General features: G+C 36.5%; 1 protein-coding gene across 5 annotated transcripts in view; it reads right to left on the bottom strand.

Moving 5' to 3' along the window:
• Positions 1–18,504, bottom strand: part of Pgant9 (polypeptide N-acetylgalactosaminyltransferase 9) — a 194,613-nt gene that overhangs the window by 130,902 nt on the left and 45,207 nt on the right. For 4 of the 5 annotated variants that reach the window (XM_069503625.1, XM_069503627.1, XM_069503624.1 and 1 more), the window contains exon 2: positions 233–295. The exons of the other annotated variant lie outside the window; for it this stretch is intronic. The gene's annotated coding sequence lies outside the window, so the exon portion shown is untranslated. The remainder of the gene's footprint in view (positions 1–232; positions 296–18,504) is intronic. 5 annotated transcript variants of the gene reach the window in all.

Raw genomic sequence — 18,504 nt, forward strand, 5'->3', positions numbered from 1 at the left:
TAAGTGAGGCCTTTTGTAGCAGGAAAATTTCTAATCTCATGGGAAACCAGAAATTTAACGCAAAGTCTGCAAGTAATAATATAAAGGTGTAGAATAAACTACGTAAAGTTCAGTAACATGTTACTTTATGTATAAATATTCATAACTATTCTCTAAATAATGCTTACAAATACGTACCCATTCCGTATTCTATACCTATCGATATCGATTATCGCTATCATAATAAACTCACCTTATTATAGTTATCACAGAATCTCTACGACGACGACCGCTTGCTACACCGCAAAGTTTCGACCTGAAAAGAAAAAAAATTAAATACAAGGATAAATGACATACAGATATGACGACCTGCCTGGGGCAGTGATAAGCATTGTGTCTTATAGTGGGATTTATTATTTTTATGAATGAGTACCTATCTAGAAATAAGTTCCGTAAAACAAAACGAAACAAGAACTTTGGTATTAATTTCACCTAATTTTACTGAAACATTCGGTCGGGGACTAAAACTTTACTGTGACTCTTATAGCACTCCAAAATTTCACTCGTAGAAAATCAACCCCCGCGATTTTCACCGAAATTCACTCTTGCGTAATGCCTAAAGCCGCAGAGCAATTAGAAATTCTACCCAAAATAATCGCTCTCAGTAATTCCACGAACAGAGTAGTAAGTACATAGAACTAAGTGCAATGAAAACCTAAATGGTCGTGATCAGTATAATTTTTGTTAACTTTCATCATCATCATTATCACACCTTTTTGTAAATATGTATGACTAGTGATGCCCGCGACTACGTACGCGTGGATTTAGGTTTTTGAAAATCCCGTGGAAACTCTTTGATTTCCCGGGATAAATAGAGGCTATATATAGAGATAGCCTATGTCACTCTCCAGGTCTTTACCTATATACCCATGCAAAAAATCACGTCGATCCGTTGCTCCGTTGCGACGTGATTGAAGGACAAACCAACAAATCAACATACTTTCGCATTAATATAAGGGTAATTCATAATAATTTATCAATTTACAAATTGATCTTTTAGTGGCTCCTTTTTACATTTTCAAATACGGAACCACAAAAGTGCAATTTCCAATTAGGGCAACACTATTTCAACGCCATGATCATGAATATAACACGGAGAGTGTCAATTAAGTTTACAAATTAATATCGCTTATCGAATTAATAATTAAGTATCACGAATCATATCATAAATTCACCACGGCAATGGGAATACATAAATAATTTACATGATACATTGCAGCCGTGTTTGCGTTTTTATAAACACCTTTGTAATAATTTCATTTTCGTATATTTTTGACGACCTTCTTGGCGCAGTGATGAGCACTATGGTCTTCGAATGTGAGCGACCTAGGATTCGAATTCCCGGCAGGGGGGAATTTGAGATATATAATTTCTAAATTGTCTGGCTAGGTGGCAATAAAGAAATTTGAATTGAATTGGTTATACACTTAAAACTAACAGAGGACGTGGATTTTACGTATTTTGGAAGACCCTCTATTTATTAATCACTGAGAAATATTTATTTTGACATCATCCAAATACCGTTAGGGCGATTTCGTAAAACCTGCATCAAACATTTATTACAATCTCAATTGTTCTGATTAGCTGAATTTGTGCGATTCTTGTTGCAACACTGCATTGTAGCCAATAGTGAGCGAGCATCAACCAATTAGAGTGATTGCGATCGTGACTTTGGTACTGATTCTGAGCACAACCTAATTTTAGAGTATTCGCATCTTCTTCTACTAATGTAATATGAAAAGGATAACGCAGTTTGACAATTTTAATTTAATTTTTAGATAGTAAAACCCGTCATTTTAGCGCACAGTTGTGAGCTACCTACTGTTTAAATTGTAGCGTGCACTAAAATTCAGAGTCTATGTAATGTTCATGTTCTGTCCCTTTTTAGCATTGTTAAAAAGAAAAGGATCCAGATACTCTAAATTTAGTTTAAAGAAAAGACAACGGAATCGGTGCATTGTAGCTGTCATTCTCCCCGCAATCGCGCAGCGTATTCACAAGCAACGTTTACAAATTGGTTGGAGCAATAACACATTCCCCAATGTTCCACGTACCTATTTACTTTAAGTAAGAGATGTTAAATGATGCGGTACCGTCACCCCAATAAAACACTCAAAGAAAACCAAACATTTCCGACACAAAAACAATGTTACAGTGGAATATTGTCTCGCATTATGTAAACGTGTGTACCTAGCCCGTCGTAATGTACCTACGTGATCTCACGCCTCATGGGATTTATTGCTAAGTCGGAAAAAAATATTGTCCACATTTACCGTAGGCGCAGTGCGTATGTACCTTGCGTAGGGCTTGTCTGAAACGTTTACTTAATGAAACAAATCTGGGGATATTTTGGAAACTACCTATGAAACAAATGGTGTAAAAGCGGTCGTACACGGGCAGCTCAAGGGTGCCTGCCGCTGAAACGGAACAAGACTTATCAACAGACCAATCACATTAATAGACTAGCTTAAACTTATCGTAGATGCCTATGCCGATTCAAAATACTTGTAAAAGTTTAATTGAATAAAAAATATTTTTATTTCTATTATTTATTTGAATACACAAATTTCACACCCCTATTTCACCCCCTTAGGGGTTGAATTTTCAAAAATCCTTTCTTAGCGGACGTCTACGTCATAATAACTATCTACATGCTAAATTTCAGCACGATCCCTCCAGTAGTTTAAGCTTTGCGTTGTTAGATCAGTCAGTCAGTCACTTATTCCTTTTATATATTTAGATAACGTGATTGGTCCGCTGAACACATGCCTATCTCCGCTCTATCACACTCCGCTCCGCTTCAGTAGACAGGCCATGGCGGCTTCAAGTTGCGTAGCGGTAGCCGACTGCAAGTATCGCCGCGACACTACTGGTTTCTAGGTATTTCTATGAAATACTTTCTGTGGCTTAGTAACAAAAAAACGATAAAGGAAAACATTGTGAGGAAACCTACATGCCTGCCAGTTGTCCAGTCTGCTAATCCGCACTTGGCCAGCGTGGCAGAATATGGCCTAAACCCTTCTCATTCCAGAAGGAGACTCATGCTCAGTGGTGGGTTGATTATGAAGATGTACAATAAATTTTTTTTTACAAAAAAAATAAAAACCGACTTCGATACACAAACACTAAAAATTGAAAAATAATTTCATTTATTACCAAATATATTATGTATAACAAGATATATAGTTCTATAATAATACTTTTTGGTGCCGGTGCCAATTCAATCTTTTTTTTTTGAAAAAGATTGAATTAATAAGTTGCTAATGTGAACTTCCCCTGCGGGCGGAAGGCAAACGCTTAATCAGCGATTAACCGCGCCGTGTGAAAAGAGCCTAACAGTTTCGGGTCACGATACCACAGCACATAGGTAATGTAGGTCAAGTGGAACGCGTCGATAAAACGGCCAGCGGTCAAGAGTCTATTCACACTTATACGTGTGAAATAGGATTGAGTGATCAATGTAGTGTCATAGAGATTTGTGTGTAAAGTTAGTGAAGAGATGGTGCAACCCTAGGCTACGGACTGTATCCTAGGGTTCTGTATCCTATAACATAAAATAAGTAAGTAATTTTATAACTTTATGAGCTTCTAAATTTTCATTACTTACCTCGCATATGCACGAAATGTTTTCAGCCCTTTTGAAACCAAATGACAGAGCTTTTTTATACGTAAATAATCTTAAGCTTCTCAAATGAGGATGGTTGAATATTATCTTCTTTTCATAGATGTTAGTGCGAATGGTCTACCAGGCGAACAGCTTTACCTGAAAACCTCAAAATTATCCACGGTCACGCCAACCGAACATTTGGTAAGCCCGTGTAGATTCTTCTTACAAAGCGGCGTTAAGGACGCTCCGGTTTTTGTAGTAGATAAATGTGTGGAGACCCCAAAGCAGTAAGCACCTATGTTTTGCTTTGTAAGCCTATTACGTTACGGTCAGTGAGGGGTCGTAAATATGTTAACTAGTGGACGGCGGCTAAGTGCCGGTTTGACGCGCAAGTTTCTTACAGTGTTGCCTACAACGATATATTACGGGTTATATAATACAAGTAGAGAGTATGATACAAGTGAAGAGACTAGAGAAATATTAAAGTATCTTAATACTAGACGTGCGACGCTACAAAAAGCTGTACGGTGTTCATTTATATTATGTTTTTAAATTTCAATACATATTATAATGTTTTTGTTTCTAAGATTTTGTAGTAACACGACATCACTACCCATATTACAAATGCGAAAGTGTGTTTGTTAGTTATTTAGTCCTTCAATCGCTTCGCAACAAAGCAACGGATTGACGTGATTTTTGCATGGGTAGGTAGATATACCTAGTCGAAGACTTGGACAGTGACATAGGCTACTTTTAATCCCGCAAAATCAAAGCGTTGCCACGGAATGTTTAAAACATCTAAATCCACGTGAACAATATCGCGAACATCGGCTTAGTGAAAAGATAAAAACGTATGAAATTAAAACGTTTCTAAAAAAACACGTAAAGTATTTGATGCGGCTAGTCAAAGTGTTAACAGGTTCCACACGACACCAGAGCACAGAGGTCGTGAGTGAAAGTGTGTGATGAGCTTTCGTTTTACGCTCTCCGATGTAGGTATTATGTGTCCTCACCCAAAGGTCAGTAGCCGGGCAGAGGTACCTATGCGCAATATGTGACCTTTCATATAGTTACTACACCAATAGTTACTCTTTCACGCAAAAAACTACTGAGCGAATTGGGCTGAAATTTAGAATAGAGATAGCTTATACCCTAACTTTACACTTAAATTACTTTATATCCCGAAAAGTTAAAGAGTTCCCATTATAAAAGCAACCCTATATCCGGAATGAACAACCCTATATCCACGCGGACGAAGTCGCGGGTATCATCTAGGATTTTTTTTTTTTATTCATTATAGGCGCACGCTTGATACGATTGCACATAATGGGAAGTGACGATGAGGCCTAAGATGGGACGCGTTTATCTTGAAATCCTATTTACTCTTGTTTAACAAATACCCGGATTATAATTGTCCTCACCTAAAGGTCAGTAGCCGAGTAGAGGTATACGAAATATGTGACCTTATACGACTAAGTAATAGCATAATTTGTTTGCACAGTCAATGAATTAATTAAGGAGTTGAATTAATTAAATATTATTAAGGCAAAACATTAATTAAATCATGAAGCATTAATTAATTTCAAAGTATCAGATTTAAATGAAATTGTTTACTAAGCAAAAAATGCTTAGATAATATTATTAAACCCATCCAAAAGACCAAAGTTACATTAAGGATCACATTTTCAAGATAAACAATTAATTACCAAGCTATTTTTATCTAATCGCTTTTTTTCAGAAACATGAATCGCTTTTTTTTTTACAGAAAAATGTAATCTCCAATGCTAAGTTCTGTCTGTCTGTCTGTTGTGTCTGTCAAGAAACATAGAGGGTACTTCCCGTTGACCTAGAATCATGAAATTTGGGGTAAAATCCGAAAACCGTGAATTTGTGGTTACATCACAAAAAAAATTAAAATGTGTTCATGAACAATAATAAGTATTTTCAATTTTCAAAGTAGGAAAACAGTACAGGTAATAAGTCCTTCCAATTTACATTACATTATACCTGTACATTATAAAACGTATTGTTATTTATTTTTATGCCTGATAGTTTTTGATCTATCGGGCAAATTGTCAAAAATACAACTGTAGTACGGATCCCTCGGTGCGCGTCTGACTCGCACTTGACCGGTTTTTAATTTATTATTTATTTACTCATATAAACTATAGAGGGTGTAACCAGAACGCTAGCAAAAACTTAGCGTTATTGTAATACTACCTAAACACAATCCAATATCAATAACCATTTGGTTTATTTTGTTTTATTTAGTTTTAGTGATTTAGTATCTTTCAAACCCGCAATGTAAAGCGCGCAAATCTCGAGTCAATGCCCCGCCTACGACGCGGCACTGACTCCGAGTGGCCTACTTACGCAACGTTCATTAACCTCTAGCGTCAGTCAGATGTTTTATTTGCAATATATCGTGAACTTTTACAAAATATAGTATTTTTTATTTTTTTTCGCGTTTTTTGTGGTATCATACCAGTAATTATTATCAGTACTATCACTTGTCTTCGTTTTTGCTAGCGTTCTGGTACACCCTTTATATGAAAGTGCGTTTGGATCTTATTTCTTATTTTTCATAAACGGCTGATATTTATATCTTTCTAACTTTCTATCTTTCAGCGGATTCACAGAAGTTTGAATCGAGATGATAGTCGAAGCAAGATGAAGATGCGACTTGTTAATGCAAAACCAACAAATGGGTAAAAGTCTTCGTCACGTCACTTGATGTCAGTAACATGATGTGTTTGGAAAATGAAAGTAAAAGTAAACGGTGTCCGATGATTAGAAAATAGGCGTAATGTATACCTACCATTCGAGTTCAAGCATGAATCTTTGTTTACAGTTCATGTGATTAGAAAGATGGAACAGGTCTACGATCTTGAGTACTAAAAAGCCTATTTTTGCATCGGTGTCATGAGGGCAGTGGCAAAAGCAAATAAATAAATTTAATTATACCTACCTTATAAAATAATACATAAATAAAATGTCAAAGATTAAAGAAAATATTAAATTTACCGACACTCAAGGGCCCTGAAATATAAATGGCAGGGGGTTTGCCGAAAAAAATGCCCGGAAAAATATACAACTCGATACGGAGGTAAGTATACGATCTAAATGTTACTAGCTATAAGCCCCGTAAATTGCTAATGCTGGTCGCCATTTTAGTGACGTCAGCATTAGACTGAAGTTTCAAGCTGATGGTACATTTTTATTTCGGCTAACGCCGAAATGACATCGTTTCGATGTTAATGAGACATGATTCCAGCGCAATAGAAATTTGCGGGACGTATAGCCATTGCTAGATTGGCTAGTTCAGGTAGAATTTCTGAAAATCTTTTCTCAGAGCTGAATTAACAATCAGCATCGACACATAGAGCCCTGCGTCTTAATAATAACAACTCAAACCGTGCTTTATTTACTTTGGTATAGCGATGGAGACGAGCGTAGCCCTTATGTTTTGTTTTCATCATACTAATTTTAATAATATTAGGTATCAGTACCCTTATTATAAATGCGAATGTGTGTTTGTTTGTTGGTTTGTCCTTCAATCACGTCGCAACGGTGAAGCGGATTGACGTGATTTTTGCATGGGTATAAATAAAGACCTGGAGAGTGACATAGGCTACTTTTAATCCCGTAAAATCAAAGAGTTCCCACGGGATTTTTAAAAACCTAATTCCACGCGGACAAAGTGTCAAAATAAATAAAGTTAAGTTTAAGGTGTTATTAAAAATAATCTCCTCCACTCCTCTTCTTTAGTATGTAAGGCTGACGCAAATCAAAAAAGTAAAAAATTAGATGAATAGCTTCTAAAGAAGATATTAATGGACGCTTAAGTTAAGATCTTGTCTGATTGGCTCAGGCCATGCTATAACTGCATACATAAGACTACAGATGTTTAATCTAAGCGATGAACCATGAATTCAATAAAGTTTCAATAAAACGCAGACCTATGTACATCCACCTACTCGAAAACGATAATCATAAACGGAATTGGGTCAAACGAATTCGCTAGTAGTGCGACTAAATTGAGCTAAAAAATTATCACAGCAATTAATTCCCAGCACTTTAGTGAATTAGAAACGTGATGGTGTAGCTGGGCACTAGCCGGGCAATTTTCTTAATAGCTTGTGTATTATTGGGACGGTCTTCAGAAAACTATGTAATCTGAAGATTTCAGAGATAAGAGAATAGCTTAGATGTGAAAAGCTAACTCTTTGACTAACAGAAGACAAAAGCTTGTGTTATATTGAGACTAGCTGATGTCCGCGACTTCGTCCGCGTGGATTTAGGTAGGTTTTTAAAAATCCCATCTTTGATTTTCCGGGATATAAAGTAGCCTATGTTTTAACTGTACCCACGCGAAAGCTCACGTCCATGAAAGACAAACCAGCAGACACACAAACCTACAAACAAACACACCTTCGCAGCCATTTATATGACAGACCTTCGTTATTTTATAGTAGCTGAAAGTTTCTCTGCGTATTGTCCACAACACTGGGAAGAACGATCAGCGACTCTGAAGTTTGGTGGCTTTGGAAGAAACAGTTAAAAAAGGTGTAAAAAAAAACGTCAAAGTATAAAGTGTTAGCCCGCTCCCATCTTAGACTGCATCATCACTTACCACCAGGTGAAATTGCAGTCCAGGGCTTACTTGTATCTGAATAATACAAAAAATATTTTCTTCTCAATAGTATTAGAAATCACGTCATACATTGCCAGACCCACCTGCCAAACACCCTTAAAGTTTATAAACTTCGAGGGTGTCTGGCATCTAAGGTTTTTCACACCTTTATTACATGTTATCTCCCAAAGCCACCATGTGCCAAAGAAACATCCAAACAAACGTTCCTCCCGGTGTTGGGGATAATACGCAGAGGAACTTAAAGTAGTGGAAGATGCCTGCCGGAGATCCGTAAAGTTTAAAAGTTTAAAGGTGTCTGACAAAAAAACCGCAACAAATTGATGACTGAATGCGCTTATTAACCGGGCGACTGCATAATACGTTTTAAATCGCGCCAATTCACAGGAGCGAAAACACAACATATTAGCAATCGCACATGCAACAATGGCACTTACGCAACACTGTACAACAATTTTCGCCGAACAAAAGGTGCAACGCGCCGCGGCAGTGGATGAATTCATCACAATTCGACCGCAATGAGAGCATCCATGCTGTTCCCTATTCGATTATCCGATCGGTGATGATTGCTGATATAAATATGTGTGTCACAATAAAATATATCACTACCCATATTACTATAAATACGAAATTGTGTTTGTTTACCTACTAAATAATTAAACATACATATCACCAATTTCGTCACTGGCAGAAAGCGAGACCGTGGCTGAGTGGTCAAGGCATCGGGCGCGAACCCAGAAGATGCAGGTTCGATTCCTGCCAGTTACGCAATTTTTGATATGTATTTAAAATTATTTAGTAATTTCCTTGAAGTGTAGGTAAACACTAAAAATTATAAAAATATTGTGTTTGTTTGTTGGTTTATTGGTTTGTCCTTCAATCACGCCGCAATGGAGTAACAGATCGATTTGAGTTTGAGAACTACTTTTGATCCCGTAAAATCAAAAAACTCCCACGGGATTAAAAAAAACTAAATCCACGCGGATGAAGTCTCGGGCATCAGCTAGTCAGAATCCATATTATAAATGTGAAAGTGTATTTGTTTGTTGGTTTATTGGTTTGTTGGTTTGTCCTTCAATCACGTCGCAACAGAGCAACGGATCGACGTGATTTTTTGCATTGGTATAGTTGGTATGGGTACTATGGGTAAACCTGGAGAGTGACATAGGCTACTTTTTATCCCCGGAAATCAAAGAGTTCCCACGGGATTTTTAAAAATCTAAATCCTCGCGTACGAAATCACGGGCATCAGCTAGTTATGAATATATCATAGTTAAGGTATTTTTTACCGTTTTTAAATACATAAAGGAAAAGGTGACTGACTGACTGCCTATCAGCGCACAACTCAAACTACTGGACGGATTGTGCTGAAAGGTATGCAGATAGCTATTATAACATAGTATCCAAATTCTACATTTCCATGAAAAATCTACATTTCTGATGCTTGTCCATTGAAGCGAAGCGGAAAGGAGTGGGGCGGAGATGAGTTAAGCAGGTCAATGAAATATTGTTAGATGAAGTGATAATTTTATCAGATTATTTAAATAATTGAAAAAAATAAGAATTTTAATCGGTTTTGGTCAAGATTTTCCCTTTTTTTACTTTAAGGCCCTGGATGGAAGTCTTTTTATGCCTATCACAAATTTAATGCCACGACTTCAAAACAATATGCGACTTTGTTTCTTAAAATAGAAGATTTTTGCTATTAAATGGCACATTTATAATCTCTGTACATTCTGGGGCACTATTAAATGGCACATATATATTTATTTTTTTTATATCACCTCTATACATACTGGGGCACGCGTTCATACAATTTTTGTCCATTAATTAATTTAATTTCATTAATTATCATTAATTATTTCATTAGCATTTAATTTCGGTAAACCCATAACTTTTATCTACACTAATATTATAAAGAGGAAAACTTTGTTTGTTTGTTTGTTTGTTTGTACTGAATAGGCTCAAAAACTACTGGACCGATTTTAAAAATTCTTTCACCATTCGAAAGCTACATTATCCACGAGTAACATAGGCTATATTTTATTTTGGAAAAAAATAGGGTTCCGTAAGATATTTGGGTTTTTCGGACACAAGGTGTAAAAAATCAACCAGAAAAGTTACTTATTTTGCGTACGCTGCCTAAACTATAAAAGATAGAACCATAAAATGTTCTAATTAATTGTAGATCTTATAAATATCTACAAAAAAGTCCGCGACACACTATACCCATCTATGTCGAGTGAGGCACAGCAACCATTTTTTTATTTAAAAATCTTGAATTTTTTTTGGACTACATTTAAACGCGTTTATTTTACTCATGCTATTAATCCTTATCAAAATAAATGATTTCATCACTAAGAACAGTTTATGGAGATAATATTTGGTCTTTGAATGATTAAAATTGGACGTTTGGTTTTGAAGTTATGGCGAAATTAAAATATTACGATTTCTGCTGCACGGCCCGTTGTCTACACTAATATTATAAAGAGGAAAACTTTGTTTGTTTGTTTTTTTTTATTATATAAAGAGGTAATGTCGTTAAGTTTGTTTGTAGGGGGTAATCTTTAGAACTACTGAACCGATTTTAAAAATTCTTTCACCAGTAGAAAGCTACATTATTCCTGAGTGACATAGGCTATACGGGATATTTAAAAACCTAAATCTACGCGGGCGAAGCCGCGGGGATCAGCTAGTAAATAATAATATCTTACTTGAAGCTTATTGCCAACTTGTGAAAGTTAACAGGCCCGAATTAGGATCACTTTGATAAGTTACAAGTTTTATCATCTAATTAGCACTTCGGTAAACTCTTGGAAAGTTTCAAACGATCTTTTGTATTTAATCGAGATATTTCGCTTAAAAGCCTATTATGGTCATTTGTAATGTCAACAAGTAAGTAACACTTAAAATAGGGAAGGCTGTTTTCTGTTGGTCGTACCTAACTTCGGCTCTAGTTCGACTCTAGTTCAATTCTAGTTCGGCTCTAGATAGACTCTAGTTTGACTCTAGTTCGGCTCAAGTTTGACTCTAGTTCGACTCTAATTAGACTCTAGTTCGAATCTAGTTCGGCTCGAGTTCGACTCTAGTTCGATGCTAGTTCGACTCTAGTTCAAATTATCATACAGGTTTAAAAGAATTAAAAGAAAATGTCCGAAAATAAAATAAATGGGGAATCTTTTCAGGTTGTATATCAAGTCTGCGTATCTACTTACCTATAACAAGTTTCATAATACTTATAACTTGTTAAAGTAGAACTACCGTAAAATAGAAGTACCGGTATAGATAGACAGACTGCGCAACGGACAAAGGTCCTCCTGAGACAAAAATACTCATGTATAGTAAGCGACAGGTCGAGATGGCAATCAGGGAGGAAACGTCCGGCACACCCACACAGTTCCCGCGCTAACCCCGTGCGGGCGAGCGCAAGTGACGTGCGGGTGTGCGGGGCGTCCCCCCGACTCATACCCCGATTGCCATCTCAATCTGTCGCGAACTATACCTACATGTTACGACGTATGTATACAGAAGAATGCATAAGTTATCTTTCTCTAGAGACAAAAGGAACCCTCTCGAGGACTTTAAAACGTGAAAAAATCACGTCGATACGTTGCTCCGTTGCGACGTGATTGAAGGACAAACCAATAATCCAACAAACACCCACTTTTGCATTTATGATATGGGTAGTGAGTATACAGGTATAATAATATAATGGCTATCTAGGTATGGAATTTATGGATAAAAACTTACTAAAGTCTAGGTATATCTGGGATAGATCTTGAGAAAGTATTATACCTACTTTCAGACCTCCTCTAAGAAGCTTAGATTTTTTTTAGCTTAGTTTGGGATATTAGAAGACAAATGTAGTAGCAATCACCAATAAAGTGTGTTCAATAGAAGTCAACGACCGTATCCAATAAAGGCGAGATTATAGTAATGTCTCTAATGGACTAAGAGCCAGCGCGTGCCAGACCTTCATTATTTTATAAAAGCTGAAAGTTTCTCTGCGTATTGTCCCCAACACTGGGAGAAACGATCAGCGGCTATGAAGTTTGGATCATGGTGGCTTTGGGAGATAACAGGAAATAAATGTAGGTATAGAAAATCTTACGTCAATGTATAAAGTGTAATTTTTTTTTTCATCGGAATAGTATTAGAAATTACGTCATACATTGCCAGACACTCTGGCTGAGATCTATAGAGCACACTCTGACTTAGTTTAGACTTAAGACGAAACAGAGCTATATCTCTTACATGAATAAAAAAACATTCTATTCTATTCTAAAAATCCGTCTCGTTTTAACTCTGTCTTAAGTCTAAGCAAAGTCAGAGTGCGCTCTATAGATCTCACCCTTAGTATCGTGGCAACTGGCAACCCCCTGCCAGATACTCTTTAAACTTTTAATCTTTAAGGGCGTATGGCAGGGGGTTGCCACGACACTAGGTGTCTGGCAATGCATGACGTGAATACTATTCTGAAGAAAATATAAAAAATATACTTTATATTTTGACGTCAGATTTTTTACACCTTTATTAGGTACCTGTTATCTCCCAAGCCACCATGATCCAAACTTCATAGTTGCTGATCGTTCCTCTCTGTTTGAGAGACAATACGCAAAGCAACTTTCAGCTTTTATAAAATAACGAAGGTCTGGCACGCGCTGGCTCTTTTTCTATAATCAAACGACCTCCAGTAACGGTTTCATTTAACAGGTTCCCAATCTGGCGTGTGTCAGTGGCCACTTGGAACTGATTACATAATAATTTAGTAGACTTTTTTTAAAAATTGATAGGCTTTGATAGCGATTCGGGCGTATCAAAACCGAACTCAAAGTTCAAAATGATCAATATTTTAGGGAAATAATGTAGAACATTTTATAATATTAATTATAATATTATATAATTTTTAGAATATTTTATTAAATACCTACGAAGATTTTCATAAGAAAGCTCAGTCAATCAGCGGGCGATGCGAAGGAGACGGAGGCTCATGCTTGGAGTTTCTCTACGTGATCAAATCAGAAATGAGGAGATAAGAGGAACCAGAGTAACTGACATAGTTCAACGGGTTGCGAAACTGAAGCGGCAATGGTCAGGGCACATAATGCGAAAAACCGATAGACGTTGGGGTCCCAAGGTGCTAGAATGGTGACCTCGTATTAGAAACCGCAGAAGATCCCCCACAAAGTGGACAGACGACATCAAACGAGTCGCAGGGAGCCGCCGGATTGAGGCGGCGCCAGACCGTGGCATGTGGAAGTACCTATAGAGACATATTTAGTCCAGCAATGGACGTCTATCGGTTAATAATGATTTTGATGATGAACTAAAGCGTTCATACAAATTAATTGAAACAAAAAAGAATGCCACTATCATTGACTTATATATTACTTCGTATGGACAGGGTTATTAAACAAACAAAATGGCACCGACTCAGTGGTGCTTTAGCGCCAATCAGTGACGAAACCTCAGCGACGTCTGGATTTCAAACGGGTCGTTCATTAGTATCTAAGAGATGGTGCTGATTTATTTGGTTTATAAACCGTGAAAATTTTTGTTCGCTTTTGTTCGCTTGACCATATCTTGTCATTTATATCGATGGCCATTGTAATTATATTCAGTATTCAAGTTCAAAATACGAGTAGGTATCTATTAATTCAACATTCATAAGGTTTACGTGGATACCGGTCGTGGCGTGCCTTGAGGCATAAGTCTTACGCCGCCCACATACCTCACTACTTTGAATACAAACATCAAACACACTCCGATCAATACAAACCCAATATCGTAAGATATTTTTGTTTGAAATCACCAAAATAGTTAGGTACTGTAGAACGAATATTAGTCATGTATAGATTTATTAAAGTTGTAAGTAGGTACAGTACAGTCAAAGTCAATGCTAGTTGCTGTGTTATAGTTTTAATGCTGTTATCTCTATTTTACTCAATAAAGTTTCACAGATATTTAAAAATTTAAAAATGAAGCTTTATTGTCGAATTTACCAATTCATACTTTTTTCAAAAGAAAGAATAAGTACCTAGGTATAATACGTGACAGGTCAAGATGGCAATTGGGGTGGGGACGCCCCGCACAGCCCCCACGCTAATCCGGTGCGGGATAGCACGGGTGACGTGTGGGTGTGCGGGGTGTCCCCCACCTCATTACCCTATCGAGTACTGTACCTATCGCCGCTATCATATTCGTAATCAATAGGTAGGAAGGTAGGTAATATCGGATATCCGATACTGAGATTATCGGATATCTGATATTAGGAGCCTACTTGGTCGAGACCTGCATTCCTTCTTAAACTGAAATTTATAAGTTTGTGAATAAATTTAATGCTACAATAGTCTAACTTGTTTGAAATCCATGTAGTACCTACCTGAGACCAGGATTACGTGTATTAATTTTTGTCTAATTACGGTTAGGTTTAATATTTTTTTCCTAATTTTACAAAAAGTATCCGATATTCGGGTATCTCCTACTATGAAATATACATTTTAATAGAGATAGCGAGCAAACGAGCAAAAAATTATATGATTAAATGAAAACATCGAACTCCTTATAATAAAACGTAGAATATTAATTTACAGGCAGAATCTTAATAAAGAAAGCACGTTACAACAGCTTTTTATCAAGTTTATTTATGCACAAATGAATAAAAACGTCCAAAGTTACGGGCCGATATACGAGTATTTAAAAATATCATACCCAGACCAATATAAGAAGTTGAATGATCCCATTCGAAGAAAATAGTAATTAAATGTCAACATTTAAAAAATTATACGTTTAAATTAAAACATCAAACTTCTTTAAATAAAACTTAGTGCCGACGCAGACGACAGAAAACTCCCTAAAAAAATTCTGCCAGCATGACCGTAAGCAATGCGTTGTTTGTAGACGAGTGAATACGAAATAACAGAAAAGTAAATTAAGATGTAGACATTAGTACTAATTCGGCTGCACAATGTAAATCCATAATAATCTATAAACCTTATTCAGAGGTTAAAAGGCATAGCCTTTTCCGCAGAGAATATTGGGACAAAGATAGCAATATTTTTAGTCCTGGCAATTTATTTATGATTAAAGATGAGTACCAAAGCGAATACCTGACTATTACTAGAACAAACTTATACAATTGCTCAAATCATTTTCTACTTTTCAAAAACAAAATCCTTTGTCCGATAATTTCTATAGACTTATTGCCACCAGGTACTTAATATGTCGGTCGTGTGCGCTGACCCTAATAGGAAGCTATAAAGGTTGTAAATGCAATTTATTACGACTCCGATAGCAATAGATAGAGCCGCGGTCATTGGCCCTGACCTTGTATGGGAGCCTTAAGCGTAACATTGATTATAACACCCAGTCAGGTAAGTAATTTAATTACATCACTCGATATAGCAATGCAGTATTCCTAGCGTTAATAAATCTATGACATAATGATATTTTTAGTAATCTATTTATTCACGACTGACTGATCTTTGGCTGACTGTATCGGAATTTTCTGATCTAAAACAAAAAACTGACTTATTGCTCCTATCAATAATTTCTTGAAGTTAGTGTGTAATGGACAAAAATATGAGATGGATTTCCCTTACATAAGTGCACGAAGAAGGTTTTTATGTGTGATAAGTAATCACACATAAAAACCTTCTTACCACCTCCTAGGTACTGTCACAGCCGTACCACCAAGTGATTTAAGCATTCCGATATGATGCCAATTAGGGTATGGGTAAATGAACTGCCATACATCATCCAAGTTACCCCGCTTCCGTTTTAGACTTACCACCACTTACCACCGGTTGAGAATTGAGATCGCAATCAAGGGCGAAGTATATTATAAAATGTTATGTACATTAAAATCTCAAGTGATGATTGTACGTTGATTACATCAGTGATTTTATCCTCCTGATAAATGTAATATTACGATGTTTCATAACTGAAAAAACATCAATAATTTACACTGAAAGTGATCGAAGGAAATGCATATCACTACCTCTATTATAAATGTAAAGGTGTGTTTGTTTGTTGGTTTGTCCTTCAATCACGTGTCAACGGAGCAATGGATCGATGTGATTTTTGCATGGGTATAGTTTAAGACCTGGAGAGGGACATAGGCTACTTTTTATCCCTGAAAATCAAAGAGAATTCTCACGGGATTTTTAAAAACCTAAATCTACGCGTACGAAGTCGCGGGTATCAGCTAGTAATATAATAAACAAAAGAACACCACTTTGTTAATTTTAGTACCTAACCTATGTCATAAGTGAGTTCCTACTTTTCACCGCACATAAAGTTGTACAACCAACCTGTTTCAATATTAAAACAAATTGGTAATAAATGCGATTTGAAATGCTTGTTTTATCACATAACTAAAAAGCATGTAAACGGAACGAATTCTTGCAATGGTTAAACAAAAAGTATCGGTACACACTTGGCCGTGGGTACCTTGTGTTTGACAGACTAAGCTGTACCAATATTGGTGTGATTGGACAAATATTTGAAAGAAATTGTGCAGATGTATTAGCTATCACTCAATAGATTAATAATTAATCCTCGAAAGTTCAAACGATGATTATATTTATTTATTATAAACTAGATTTTTTTTTTTACCCGCGACTTCGTCCGCCTGGGTTTAGGTTCTTTTAAAAATCCCGTGGGAACTCTTTGATTTTCGGGTATCAAAATTAGCCTATGTCCTTCCCCGGGATGTAAGCTACCTCTGTACCAAATTTCATCAAAATCGGTTAAACTGTTCGGCCGTGAAAAGCTAGCAGACAGACAGACAGACACTTTCGCATTTAGATCTTAGATATAGATGTAGTGTATGACAGTCATATTTTAATTTTTATTTTTGCATTTTTATTTTGCAGTTTTCGTCGAAACTTCTCCATAATATTACTTGACACAGTCGGACATTTCTAAGCCATCACACTGTGTGAGTGTATAAATTAGCGAATCAGTGTCGCCTGTTGACGGCCACAACAACACACATACGACTTATGGACTAAGAGCGCGCGAGGGATAGACCTTCGTTATTTTATAAAAGCTAATAGTTTCTCTGCGTATTGCCCCCAACCCAGGGTGGAACGATCCGCGACTATGATATATTTATGACTATGATTTATGGTTACATCAAGAAAAAAATAATTAAAATGTGCACCAAGTGGGGTATGAAACGGCATTACTTGTACATTCAGACAGACCTGACGGTACAGGCGCGTTTGGAACCCTCATACCTTTAGTTTTAAGTTTGCGTAAAAATTATCACCACTATATCATCTTACAAATTCAACAATCAACCATCAAATCAAAAAGTGTAATTTATTACCTACTAGCTGATGCCCGCGACTTCGTACACGTGGATTTAGATTTTTTAAAATCCTGTGGGAACTCCTAAATTTTCCGGGATAAAAAGTAGCCTATGTCCTTCCCCGGGTTGCATGCAAGCTACCTCTGTACCAAATTTCGTCACAATCAGTTGAACGGCTGAGCCGTGAAAAGTTAGCAGACAGACAGACACACTTTGGCATCAATATATATATATGTATATATATATATACTTATAATAAAACTGTAACAGGTCAAATTCTGTACATTGAAGATATTTTGAAATTTTTTTTCGAGGGCACTCTATAATCGATACTGAACCCAAAACTGTAATTTTTTTTCATTTTTGTCTGTCTGTCTGTCTGTCTGTCTGTCAGTCTGTCTATCTGTCTGTATCACGGCCGCGCATCACGCTGAAACTACTGAATGGATTGCAATGAAACTTGGTACGATTTGAGGTCATACTATGAGGAAGAATATAGGATACTTTTTATCCCGAAATTCAGCATGGTTCCCGTAGGAGAGGGGATGAAAGTTAAAATGTATACTGAGTTGTAATTCTTAAACGCGTAGTCCGATTTCATTCATTCTTTTTTTGTTAGAAAGGGGATATTTTAAAGATTGTTCCGTAAATATTTCAAGGTCATCGGTTTTTAACCGACTGTCAAAAAGGAGGTGGTTCTTTTTTCTACATCGATTTTTTCGAGGTTTCTGGACCGATTTGCAATTTTTTTTTTAAATCAACAAAAAAAGTTTTCGTGGTGGTCACATAAAAAATTCTGGATTCAACTCCTTAATCCTGATGCTGCAGGGTTACTGCCCGCCTGAGTTATCAAGATTCAGGAAGTGTTCATAGTGAACTTCGGATCCTAAC

Source organism: Maniola hyperantus, chromosome 15, assembly GCF_902806685.2.
Source record: "Maniola hyperantus chromosome 15, iAphHyp1.2, whole genome shotgun sequence".
NCBI lineage: Eukaryota > Metazoa > Arthropoda > Insecta > Lepidoptera > Nymphalidae > Maniola > Maniola hyperantus.